At 35.4% G+C, this 13,936-nt stretch overlaps 1 protein-coding gene across 19 annotated transcripts in view; it reads right to left on the bottom strand.

Annotated features, from left to right (window-relative positions):
• The window catches only part of ALDH1A1 (aldehyde dehydrogenase 1 family member A1), a 185,588-nt gene that overhangs the window by 115,976 nt on the left and 55,676 nt on the right, over positions 1 to 13,936 (bottom strand). For 4 of the 19 annotated variants that reach the window (XM_045373116.2, XM_074017657.1, XM_065530703.1 and 1 more), the window contains one exon: positions 1,912 to 2,166. The exons of the other annotated variants lie outside the window; for them this stretch is intronic. The gene's annotated coding sequence lies outside the window, so the exon portion shown is untranslated. The remainder of the gene's footprint in view (positions 1 to 1,911; positions 2,167 to 13,936) is intronic. 19 annotated transcript variants of the gene reach the window in all.

The following is a 13,936-nucleotide window of genomic DNA, read 5'->3' on the forward strand; positions in this document are numbered from 1 at the left end:
AGGGAAACAGGAAGGTGTTGGGGTGGGTTATCAGAGCCCAGACGCTGGGAGGGGTTCCCACAGAGCGAGATCCAGACAGTTCAGGGAAAGATTCTGCTTGTCTTACTCTGTTGTCTTTTAAGATGTTGTTTTTGCTGCTGCTAGGAAAAGGATCTGAGTAGGGAAATGTTGAAGGAACAGTAAGCAAATAGGATGGAGTCTGCCTTCCTCCTTTCTGCCTTCCGTTCTCCCGCCAGTGCCTTCTACTAACAGAACCAACAAAGACATAATCTGGCAAGGGAGAAAAGTAGATCACAGAGTCTCCGCTGAGCATAGAATGAAGAGTTTGGAACTGAGAAAAACCAATCTAATAAACTGGCATAGTTCACTCCTTTGACCATTTCTACATCTATATACCTTTCTATTAATTTTTGAATTTCCATAAAGCAAAAGCTATGCCATTGTCTAGAAAGATGAAGCAACTATCCATCCTTTGCTCTCTCCTCTCTCTGAAAGAGAGAGCCATAAAGTCTCAACCACAGTAACAATTTCCAGAAAAACTCATGGTATCAATTTCTCAGTGATGTTCATTACTCCTCAAATTCTATCACAGTCCCACCTGGAAATTGGTAATATAAAGTCTAAAGTGTAAGTAAAAGTGCCATGATCCAATGAGTTATATGTAAAATAAGGAGTGAAAAATGAAAGAAAATAAATATAAATTAGCTAATTTGTATTACTACAAATATACCTGTAAGTAACAAGAAAGGCAGAAAGTTTATATCACTGCTCTTGTCCTCATTTCTGAAACTAATCACGGGAGCATGGTTAACATCTCTAACTTTCTTCTTTTGACATCTATACAATGCCCGCCTTGTCCTCAGCTGACTAGATTTCTTTACTAGTGGGCTTATCTAAACTTTTGTTTCTGAAGGATCTGAATCCTCAATAACAGGCTTTTGTGTAGTTGCTTAGTTTTCTAAGTGCAGTGGCACGATCTTGGCTCACTGCAGCCTTGACCTCCAGGGCTCAAGCAATCCTCCCACCTCAGCCTCCTGAGTAGCTGGGACTACAGGTGCATGCCACCATGCCCAGCTAATTTTTGCATTTTTTTGTTGTTGTTTTGTTTTTGGTAGAAGCAGGGTTTTGCCATGTTGCTAAGGCTGGTCTTGAACTCCTGAACTCAAGTGATCCACCCAACTTGGCCTCCCAAAGTTCTGGGATTACAGGCATGAGCCGCCGTGCCTGGCCTGGACATAAAGTGTTAATAAGTGCTCAGAGAATCCAGTCAGTGTGCCCTCTGCCTCCCTCGCTGTTGGGAAGCTACTCAGGTTCCCTTTGGTAAATATGAACATCAATTGCTCTTCTCCATATAACAACCTCCTTCAAGTGTTGACCCAATGGCGTGAGCCCAAGGTGTCCCAGCTAGTTTTAACTTCCAGTTTAATGGAGTTTTTGGTGTCTGTGTGTACATTCCTTCCTTGGGATCTAACCATTTGTACACTAAGCTCAAGGTTTTCTTTCTCAGTTATAAGGAATTCCCTTGGATTGAGTGAGAGAAGACAATGAAGATGGAGTAGGTCTCAAAGGACGTGAAGGACAAATTGAGGCATTGAACCACCTTCTCATGTGCATCTCTAGCAAGCATGTCCACTTGATGATTAATTGCTTACCAAACTTACGGCTTGGTGGACCATATAACACCCAGTTTATGAGGGGCAGTTCAGATTGCACAGTTATTTTGATGTTCCTTGGTCAGGCTTTCAGGCTCTACAATTATCAAAAGCATTCCAGTAACTGTTTCTCAAAAAAAGAAGCGAGTATGTTGAAGACATAGATTTGCTCCCAAACCCTAGAGGTCTGCATTGTAATCCTCCTATGAGGGCTTGCAAAAGACTCCATGTGGTGCCCCTGTATACCACAGATACTTACGATCTTAGGAACTGTTGCTGATCTTCAAGGGGAAGTGTAGCTTGCACTACAGTCTGCACTTGCTGGAGAGCCTTCACTTGCTCTGGTCCCCACTCAAATTTGGCAGTGTTAGATGTGACTCAATAAATGGAAACGGTAGCTGGGAATCAGATCTCTGAAGAAAGGATACTTGCTTCATGCTAGTACTACCAATGGGGTACGAGAAGGCTTGCTCTGGGAGTGCTGAAGGAAGCCGGGGCACTGCCAGGACAAAACCTACAGAAACAACAAGCAAATAGGAAGACCATGTTCCTTCTCTTATTTCTGTCTTTAAATTTCCCTTAGCTCCTTCATTGGTAGACTTTAACAGGAAAGCAGCTAGAAGGGAGCAAGATTATTTGCAGAGTTGTGACCTCAGTGTCAGAAAACTAAGCCAAAAGGGTAAGATAGCAGATGACACGGAATAACTTAATAATCAGCACAGAATGAAACTGATCATCGACTTACTCTACTGCACAACATTTATAAAAGCATGTTACACTGGCTTATTTTTCATATTACAGAAGTTGTGTGTGTTTATTGTGGAAAATTTATAAAAAAGAATAAAATAAAAATTATTCACGATCACACTTTTTCTAAATTTAGCTTCTACTGCCCTTGTTATACACACATTGACACATTTGGAATGTTTTAAATGTTTTCAATAACTTGCATTAATAAATAAATACTTTTGTTGAAAATTGTTTGCAGTTAGTGATATGCTAAATTATGAAGAAATGTCTACTCTACCCTTATTACACTGTGTTTGAATCTTAGAGATATTTACTCTCTATATAAATTCTTCCAAAAGTAGTATTTGCCACATAAAGAAAAGCAATTTCTTAGAGATATTTACTCTCTATATAAGAAAAGCAAAATCTTCGAGATGTTTACTCTCTATATAAATTATTTTAAAGGTAGTGTTGGCCACATTTAAAGAAAGCAATTTCTTGAATAGAAGTTTAGATGCAAACTTCCTCCTTCTCTATCCCTTCCTGTCTCTTTCCCTCCCTTCCTTCCTTCTTGTCTTTCTCCTCCCTCCCTTCCTTCTTTCCTTTATTCTTTCCTTCTTTTATCATGTTATGGTGTGAATATGAAGACATTATAGGATTATTGCACATTCCTTTCTGGAGCAGAAATTATAATGAAAAATGCATATGAGGAGAGAGTTTTTGACTGTGGGTAGTGACGAGAACAGCTGGGATGTAGACTGCAGGAAATGGCAAGGACATTCAACATAGATATAAATGGAATTGCTTAGCAGATAAACTTGGAGTTTCTTGTGCTAGGAGCATAAATTTGAATCAAATATATATATATATATTCTTTCTTATAAATATAAAATGCTAAATCTTAAAACCATCTGTGCTCTTTCTGAAAGTTTGAAACTTGAATTTAGGTAAGTCAAATTGAAAAAGTCTAGGGATGCTGTTGTGTTGCCAAGCAACATTACTAATCTAAGATCTCACAATCAAGTGCCGTGAAAAATTTGGCCACAATAAATGTGTTCCCAGAGCAAGTGAGTCAGCATCAGCTATTTCAGGAAGAATTTGTAGGGAGCCCAAAAAGTATCTCACGAGGATGAAATTATCTTCAGGATATTTTGCCTTTCTTTTGCAATGCAAACTCTTACACCTCAACTCAGTGGTCCCCAAAGACATAATGAAGGAGACAAAATGTATCCTAGTCCATCCTATGAAGGTCCACACATTGAAATGAGAGGATCACCTCCATATGCAGAGACTAGAAACCCATGCCCTTATTCAGAGGATGGAAGCCCGTGGCTAGAATCGACTAACTGGGAAGTGGGTGTCCCATCTGGATCACCACACCAGACTGAAGAGCAAGAAGAGGATGAGAAAGTGTGCTTGTGCTCTTGTTCCTGGAAATGTTCCATTTAAATTCCAATATTTCTTTCCTTCCTTGTTCAAATATCAGTTCCACTTGCAGTTATTTTTTTCTTTTATCTTGTTTTCCCTGCCCCAAAAGAACTGTCCTAAAATGATAGAAATTTGTCATTCTCTTTAATGAGTCTGGCCAAAGTGGAACTTCTGAGAATGGTAAGAAAATGATTTGAAATTGCTAGTTGGGCCTCCTCCCCGCCTATGAAGACATATGTTTATTTAAAAGCCAAAGAACTTTAAGCCTTGATTTCCTAAGGAGTTAAGAAAGAGACAGCCCAGAAGAAAGCCCTTCTCCTCTCTGACGAGAATAAGAAGCGTAGAATGGATAATGATATTAACTTCTGCAAATTGATTTATATCTTTACAATTTTTTTTGGAATGCATGCACCTTTCATGGCTGTTCTTGAATGAAGATGTCAGCATCTGTTAATTGTTGGCCTAGAAAGTTGTGATTGGATTTAACCCAGTAGGGAAGGTCTGTTATCTACCAAAAGAATGTAATTAAACATCGAAAATACTTTTGGGTTTTAGTCTTTGAGAAGGTAGGACCCTTTACTTTTTATTCTTCGTCTCCCATTCAGACATATATAGTTATTTTCTATAATATTAAGTTATGGTGTTTGGACTAGCTATTATAAATTTGTGTGTACATTGCTTATATATGATAGGGCAATATTGTTAACCTGTTATTGTTAGTTATTATGTCAACTTATAGAAATGATATGATACTCCTGTATTCCTTTAGTGTGCCATTGTAGAACATTATTTGATGTAATTTTTTGAATTTTATAAAAGTGTTTCAGTACATCTACTATGAATTTATTATTTATGTTACTGGGGTGCTGAAACTTATTTCATGCCAAAACAAATACTAAACTTGGAATTATATGGGTTATTGTTTTCAGGTTATTTAGGAGATGTTTGCTATTTCGTATTGCTAATCTTCTCAAATAAATAATTATTTATCTGATTTTTTGTAGCAGAATTTTGTAACACTGTGTAATGATTTAAACGTTATACCAGCTGATACTAGAAATTAAGGAAACATTAGAAACACTTAAGAGAAAAAAGTTACTCTGCATTTGCAACATTCAAAGATATAAAAGGTTAATTTCCTTCTAGTTTTTAACTATGTTTGACCCTTTTAATCATTACAAAATATCTTTCTTTTTCTCTAGTAACAATTTTTTATATTCTTCTATGTTATACTCTATGATTTTTATATATTTCTATGTAAAAACTATATATAAAATGTGTAAAATGCTATTGATCTGAAATACTACATGTATTCTATGTATATGTAAATACTGTGTGTAATACTACATATGCAATATATATATATAGATAAGAAAATAATCTTTTCATTTAATTTTAAAGAGTAGTACTAGTTTCTTATGTGAATCCAATGCCATATTAATAGGTCTATTTGTGGTGATCCAGTAAGTCAGAAACAATGAAATATGTATTTTGGTGGCTGTAATGTATTTTTGCTCCATTATAAATGTGCTTGATTCAACAGTAGTGTGTAATTGTGGTTATTGTTTTAAACACTTGCTTCTGTTTCTTTGGAAAACATTTTATGTTGTTGTTTCTTAATATAGCTGTGGTCATGAATATGGGCAAAATTACAAGTTTTGCCTTGAGATTTGCACTTAATCATCTCTTATTTTCTTTTTCTGAAATATGAAATTAATATTCTATAGGAAATAAAAGAAATTTGTAGTGGTTTAAACAATAATACTTCTGAAGAGGAATCATAATGTTGTTTAGTAAAATAGCTATATCTAATTTGGGATGTTTATTTTGGCAAGTATGCTTTCAAAATATTAACGTTTCCAAATTTGTGGTCGTTTTTAGTAATCTCCTGCCTACGTTGTATCTGGAGAAGAATGGTTAAAGAACAATATTGAATAAGTGCAAAGCGTTGCTGTCATTTTCAAAAATAATCTAAAATTTGACCTTACTTAAATGATCAATGTTATCTAAAGATAAATCATAGTCTCTGAGACTTGTAAATGTTTGTGAATGTACCTCCTAATGCACCTAGTATGATTCACTAACACCTCAAAGTTGTTTTTATGTGGCTTATCTAAAAGTGTAAATCTGGGACTTAGATAGATAAGCCTGTGGAGAAATCACGCCTAGAATCATATATACCTATAATGAAATGTATATCATTGGAGTCTTTAATCAGTCACAAGCACTCAGTGAGTAGCACAGCATAATGATTTAAAACACTGACATTGGACTAGATTGGCTGGCTTCAAATTTTGCTTTTGTCATTTACAAGCTGTGTAACCTCAGGAAAGTTATTCAGTCTCTTTGTGCTTTAACTTATCATGTGTAAAATGGGAAAAATAATAGTACCTGCTCTTGTAAGAATTAAATGAGTTAATATATTTAAAGCACTAAGTCTGGCATATAGTAAGTGCCTGAAAATATAAGCTACTTTTCTGGTTATTATTAACTTAGCACCCTTCTATGCTCTATGAGGGCTTTAAAAATGCCTGCTTCCAAGAAAGCTTAAAATATAATACAGGAGATAAGAATTATACATAAGATACAATAGTAACAAAAATGTATTAGTGTAGTATTAATCTTCTACTTTTAAGACGACGTTATTTCTGACATTTCTCATCTTCAGTATGGTTATAGCCTTTACCCCTTCTAATACCAACAAATCTACCAGCTCGGTGACTTTGGAAAAGTTACTTAACCACTCTGTGACTCAGTTATTGTGAGGATTAATGAGTTAATAAGTGCAGGGCTTAGAGCAGTGCCTTGCAGACAGTAAATTCTCCATGAGTATTAGCTATCATTATCATAATCATATTTTACATTTTACATAAGGCTATAGTCTTCACAGTTTCAGTTTAGTGGTAACAAATCCTTACTGAGTGCCTAAAATGAGTGAGGCACTACTAGGAAAAGTATGCTGAAAGACATTTAAAAAGTAGTTTCAATTAACAGTCATAATATTTATTAACTATCTTCTGTTACACAATGTGTACTGTTGCAAGCTCTAATTATACCATGAAGAAAGAGTCAGAGCAAGAGTGAGTGAGAAAGAGAGAGAGAGAAGTTCTGATAAAAAGAAATTTATAGTAGAAAGGAACCAAAAATTTTTCTTTCTTTTTTTTTTTTGGAGACGGAATCTCATTCTATTGCTCAGGCTAGAGTGCAGTGGCACGATCTCTGCTTACTGCAACCTCTGCCTCCCAGATTCAAGCAATTCTCCTGCTTCAGTCTCCCGAGTAGCTGGAATTACGTGCCCACCACTATGCCCGGCTAAGTTGTTGTGTTTTCAGTAGAAATGGGGTTTCATTATGTTGGCCAGGTTGGTCTTGAACTCCTAACCTCATGATCTGCCTGCCTCGACCTCCCAAAGTGCTGGGATTATAGGCGTGAGCCATCTCGCCCAGCCAGAACCAATAAATTATTAAATGAATAACCAATGAGGTAACTTCAGATACTTATTATAATATGAGAAAACGTAAAAGGAATAAATGATTGAGAGTCATGGCATAGAATGTCCCAGCTAGGTTAGACAAGTCATTTTTGGAAATGTGACCTAAAGAAAAAAATAAAAAACTTCAAAACATAAAGAAAAGAAAGAAAATGAAAATCTTCCAAAATACCAGAACTGCCAAAAAGGAGCAAAAGAAATGTATCATATATATGTTTATAGTCAATATAATATAAAATGGTGGAACCCAGTTAAAATATGTAAGTTATAACAATATATAAATGGACTTGTTTTTAACTTACTAAAGGCAGATATTTAGATTGGTTCACAAAACAGAAACAAAACTCCACATTGTAATGTGAAACATGGTTTTAAAAAAGTAATTAAGAAAGTTTAAAATGAAAGGATGGACAATATATTTCCAGGAAAACATAGCAAAATGTCACATTGTTGATAACACTACTAGATTGATAACACTGCAAGGTATAATTCCACCTAAAAATAATTTAACAAGATTAAGAAGAAAACGCTAGGATGCTTAAGAAGTCTACAAGTTATAATAAAGATAAAATAGTTACCTCAATAATAACAAATATATCTGATTTTTAAGTATTTACGAAAACATTCACCCAAATTGGTCTTCTATTAGATCACATAAAAGACCTCATTACATTCCAAAGAATAGACAATGCAAATAACATTCCCTGAGCACAGTTCAACTAATTAGAAAGGATCAATTAATTTCCACTTGGAAGTAAGCATTTCTATTAAATGATCATTGAGTCAAAAGGGAAGTACAAACAAAATTTCAGCATAGAAACAATAGAAAAAATAATAATTAAGACATTATATGCCAGAATTTATAAGATACAGCAAAAACAATGCTTACAGAAAAATTTCACCAACCTTAATGAAAAGAAATTACTAGTGGTACTTAAATAGTTTCAGAGCATAGGAAAGAAATACAAATGTCCAAATTTGTTTTATGAAACAAGATTAATAATTTTTAAAATTAATAATTGAAAAAATAAATTATAGGATAACACATTAATATTGATGTCAACATCTTAAATAAAATATCAGCAAGTAGAATCTTACATCATTAATATATCCCAATCAGATTTGGTTTACTCTTGGAATGCAAAAGTACTTCATTATTAGGATAATATTAATAAATATTAGAAGATAACTTATATAATCACCTCTAAAGGCATTTGACAAACTTAAACATCCATATAGACACCCTCAGTTATATATATATATATATACACATATTTGTGTTATATTCTTTATACCAAAAGTCAGCATAATACTGCTCATATTATTTTATGGCACCCAAATGATTAACTTATAATCCATCTAGCCTTTAGCTGCAGCTTCTTGTTTGCAATATGTTAATAGAGGTAGGAGGAAGAGAAATTCTAGTCAGACAGAGGTGTGTGACCAGTGAAACCAAAGCTTTAAGCCAAAAAAAAAAAAAAGTGGCTAAAAGTGAGAACTTCTATTCCTATTTGCTCACCCTCTCCTGACTGATTTTTTCTGAATAATGCCCTTTTACCAATAGAATGTTGCCTTTTCCAAAACTACCTATGGCCCACCCCATCCCCATCCTGTGCCTATAAAGACTCCAGACTCAGTCAACAAAAGGGGAGATTGTTGGACTTCATGGAGAAAAATGGAATTTGGGGAATAGATGGCCAAACTTCGGGGAAGAAACAGCCGAACTATGGAAGAGATTACCTGACTTCAGGGGAAGATGACCTGCCCATCCTATCCCCTCTCCAACTCCCCTCTCTGCTAAGAGCCATGTTCATTGCTTAATAAAAACTATTTGTTTGCCTATTGCCTCTGGATGTTTTTTCATTATGATAGCTGTGTTGAACAGTTGCAACAGAGAGCATAAGGCTCACCACAACCTAATATATTTATCATTTTTAGAGAAAGTTTGTTGACCCCTGTTATAGGCTGCGCTAGGAGTTTTGTCTTTGTGAGAAAGTAATAGAATGCCATCATCTGTGTGGGAAAGATGCCTCTTGTTATAATGTGGTGAACTCACTGAACAATTAGTAGATTGATTATAAAGCAATGAGGCAGTAGGTCAGGTGAGAGACGAAGATGTATTAGGTGGTATCTCATTGTGGTTTGATCTGCATTTCACTAATGATTAGTGATGCTGAGCATTTTCATATGCTTATTGGCTACTTGTGTATCTTCTTTGAAGAAATGTCTTCAGTTCCTCTGCTCATTTTTTAATTGTGTTGCTTTTTTTTTTTATGTTGAGGTGTAGGAGCACTTAGTGTATTTTTGATATTTACCCCTTGTCAGATATATGATTTGCAAATATTTTCTCTCATTCCGTAGGTTACATTTTCACTCTGTTGACAGTGTCCTTCGATGCACAGAAGTTATTAAGAATAATATAGTACAATTTATCAACTTTTTCTTTTGTATCCTGAAATTTTCATGTCATACACAAGAAATAATTGCCAAATCCAATCTCATAAAGTTTTCCGCTATACTTCCTTCTAAGAATTTTATGTTTTTATCTCTTCCATTTAGGCCCTTTGATCCATTTTGAATTTTGATATATGATATAATGTAAGGATCCAAGTTCATTCTTTTGCATGTGAATATTCAATTTTTTCAACACCATATGCTGAGAAGACTCTTTTCCTCATTCAATCATCCTGGCATGCTGGTCTAAAATCATTTGACTACATATTCAACTGTTTATTTCTGGATTCTCTATTTGATTCCATTGGCTTACATATCTGTCTTATGCTAAATAGAACCATACTGTTTTGATTACTATAGCTTTGTAGTAAGTTGTGAAAGCAGGAAGTGTGAGATCTCCAGCTTTTTTCTTTTCAATACTGCTTTGTCTATTTAGGTTCCTTCAATCTCAGATGAATTTCAGGATGGATTTTTCTATTTATGCAAATAATACCATTGGGATTTTGACAGAGATTACACTAAACTTGTGGATTACTTTTGGTAGTATTGACTTCTCAACAATATCAAATATTCCAATCCCTCAACATGAGCTGTCTTTCCATTTATTTGTGTCCTCTTTAATTTCTTTCAGCAACATTTTGTGGCTTTTGGCATGCAAGTCAAGTCTTTCACCTCACTGTTAGATTTTGTCCTAAGTGTTTCTTTTCGTTCTTTTTTTTTTTTTTTTTCTGATGCTATTGTAAACAATTTTTAAAATTTCCTTTTCAGGTTGTTCTTTGTTAATGCATAGAAACACAACTAATTTTTGCATGCTGATTTTGTATCCTGCCACTGAGCTGATTTCATTTATTAGTTCTAACAGTTTCTTTTTGGTGGAATCTTTAGGGTTTTCTACATGCAAAATCATATCAGTGAACAGAGATAATTTTACTTTTGCCTTTCCAATTGGTTGCCTTTGATTTCTTTTTCTTGCCTAATTGCTCTGGCTAGACCTTCCAGCACTATGTTAAACAGAAGTGGCAAAAGTGGGCATTCTTGTCTCCTTTCTGATCTTGGAGGAAAAATCTTCAGTCTTCTACCAGTAAGTATAACATTGGCTATAGGCTTTTTATATATGAATTTTATTATGTTGAGGTAGTTTGCTTTTATTCCTAGTTTACTGCATAGTTTTTTATTTTTAATAAAATCATGTTGAATCTTGTCAAGTGCATTTTCTATAACAATTGAGAAGATCAGTAAATTTTTGTCTGTCATTACATTCATGTGGTGGATTACATTGTTTGATTTTTGTATATTAAAATATTGTTCCATTCCAGGGATAAATTCTAATTGGTCATGGTATATCTCTTAGTCCATTTGTGTTACTATAAAGGAATATTTGAGGCTAGGTTAATTTATAAAGAAAATTTGGCTCAGGGTTTGGCAAGCTGTGTAAGAAGCATAATGCCAGCATCTGTTTCTGATGAGGGGTTAAGGCTGCTTTCACTCATAGAAAAAGGTGAAGGGAAGCCAGCATGTGCAGAGCTCACATGGCCAGAAAGGCAAGAGAGAGAGGAGAAAGAGGTATCAGGCTCTTTTTAGCAACCAGCTCTTGTGGGAACTAGCAGAGCAAGAATTCACTCATTACCACAAAGATGGCATTAAGCCATTCATGAATAATCCACTCCCATGACCCAAAGACCTCCTAACTAGGATTCACCTCCAACACTGGGGATTAAATTTCAACCTGAGATTTGGAGGGGACAAACAAACCAAATTATTGCAGTGTACAATCCTTTACCTACACCATTGAATTCAGTTTGCTAATATTTTGTCGAGAATTTCTGCACCAGTGTTCATCAGGGATATTGATCTGGAGTTTTCTTATAGTGTCTTTGTCTGGTTTTGTTATTAGGATAATGTTAGCCTCATATAATGAGTTTGGAAGTGTTCCCTCCTCTTCAGTTTCTGAAGCGTTTAAAAAGAACTGGTGTTAATTCTTCTTTAAATGTATGGTAGAACACAGCAGTGAAGACATCTAGTGCTGGGTTTTTCTTTGTTGGGAGAATACTGATTATTGATTCAATCTCCTTACTAGTCATACTTCTGTTCAAATTTTCTTTTTCTTCATGATTCGGGCTTAATAGAGTGTATGTTTCTAGGAATTTATTTATTTAATTTAGATTATCTAATATTTTGGCATACAAATCATTCATATTCTTTTTTTTTTTTTTTTTTTTTTTTTGAGACGGAGTCTCGCTCTGTCGCCCAGGCTGGAGTGCAGTGGCCAGATCTCAGCTCACAGGAAGCTCCGCCTTCCAGGCTCACGCCATTCTCCTGCCTCAGCCTCCCGAGTAGCTGGGACTACAGGCGCCCGCCACCACGCCCGGCTAGTTTTTTGTATTTTTTGGTAGAGACGGGGTTTCACCGTGTTAGCCAGGATGGTCTCGATCTCCTGACTTCGTGATCGGCCCGTCTCGGCCTCCCAAAGTGCTGGGATTACAGGCTTGAGCCACCGCGCCCGGCCCAAATCATTCATATTCTTTGGTAATTCTTTTAACCTCCAATTTGTAGTCTTTGTTCAATTTATGAGTCCTTAATTGTCCAGTTTCATGTTGTATATCATGGCTGGGCCAATGACTCTTTCCCTTCTTGGCCCCATGGGATTCACCCCAGCCAGTGAGTCACAGCCACACTCCTAAGAGCCAGACCACCATCTGAGCTACTATGGCCACTGTCCTGAAGGTGTTTTAGAATAAGGTGTTGTTGTAGTGATGGAGAAAAGTGACAGGCTTGAGGTTTGTTTAAGAGGAAAAATAAAAGATTTCGTGATGAATTGGATATATGAAATGAAGGAGAAAAGAGGTCAGAGAAGACTTGTGATTTCTGGCTCATGCAACCAGAGAGAAAGCAATATCATCCACTGAGTTAGAGAATGCCTAAAGGAGGACAAGTGTATTGCTTATTGATTTTCACTCTGGGGAGGAGATTATCAGTTAAGTTTGGATGAACCAATTTTGAAGTTACTTTTAAATATCCAAAAGAAGATATATATTAGACACTTGGATATACAATTCTGGTATTTAAAGAAGAATTCTAATTTCATATACATCTTCTCCTATGGGTTACTGAAAAATTTCGAACCAAGCCTAAGAGATAAATAAATATGAAAGTCCAGGATCAGAATTATTCTGAAAATATTAGATATAAAGACCTCTTCTCATTGGGATTCTATCTCCCCCAACGTAAGGGAGAAACTAGAGAATGGCAGGAATCCTCTATAGGCAGGTGTCAAATGGACACAGAAGAGCTGGAGGAGGAAAACATATTCCACTGATGATGGACTACTCCAAGAGAAAAAGAAACAGACAAGACGCAGGGCTATTCATGAGCAAGAACTTCAACACCAATTATCTCCCGCAATAGAGGAAGCTATCACCAGTGAATACCAGATTCTCACTGAATTTACCAAACAGGCAAACTATTTCTCTATCCAAGGGAGAAATGGCAAGGTAGAGGGAGGAACCAGAAGCGTTTGTTCTCATACTGTTCTGTGTTAGGGAATGGAGGCTGAAATACCATTTCTTTTATGACAATGTGAGGCATTGTGATAGGGTGAAGTTGAGTGGCTAAAGGTTTCCCTTTAATAAAATAAACCAAAATCATGTAAAGAACAAAGAACAGGAATTTTAGTTCAAAATTATTTTGTTATATTCTAATTTTAGAAAGGAGAAACTATGGAGCTAAGTTTATATAAAAGAAAATAATTAACATAATTACATTTTTAATAAGCAAAGATGATGGTATATTAGTGTACATATAAAGATATTATAAGAAGCCTACAGATGGCTGCCTAGAAGTAGCTTTCCAGGGCTTGGCCATTGTCATGAGCCAAGTGTTCATGGAAAGAGAAAACCTCCACAGCCTGAACTTAACCAACAATAACAAAGCCTAAATGTTTTATCTCTTGAAGATATTCACTGTGGTGAATAGCAGATTTAATGTAATTGGTCTACTAGGAAATATCTTACAAGACTTTTTTAAGTACAGCTGCAAAACAGTTCCACTCTTACTTAGCTATTATTCCATACAGAGCTACTATAGAGCTAAATTTTGAGCTCTTACTACTGTGCTAGTTAATCACTGATTGACTATATTTTCGGTGGGAAAATAATAGATATCTTGTTACAAAGTTAAACAGCCT

This window comes from Macaca fascicularis, chromosome 15 (assembly GCF_037993035.2).
Source record: "Macaca fascicularis isolate 582-1 chromosome 15, T2T-MFA8v1.1".
Taxonomy (NCBI): domain Eukaryota; kingdom Metazoa; phylum Chordata; class Mammalia; order Primates; family Cercopithecidae; genus Macaca; species Macaca fascicularis.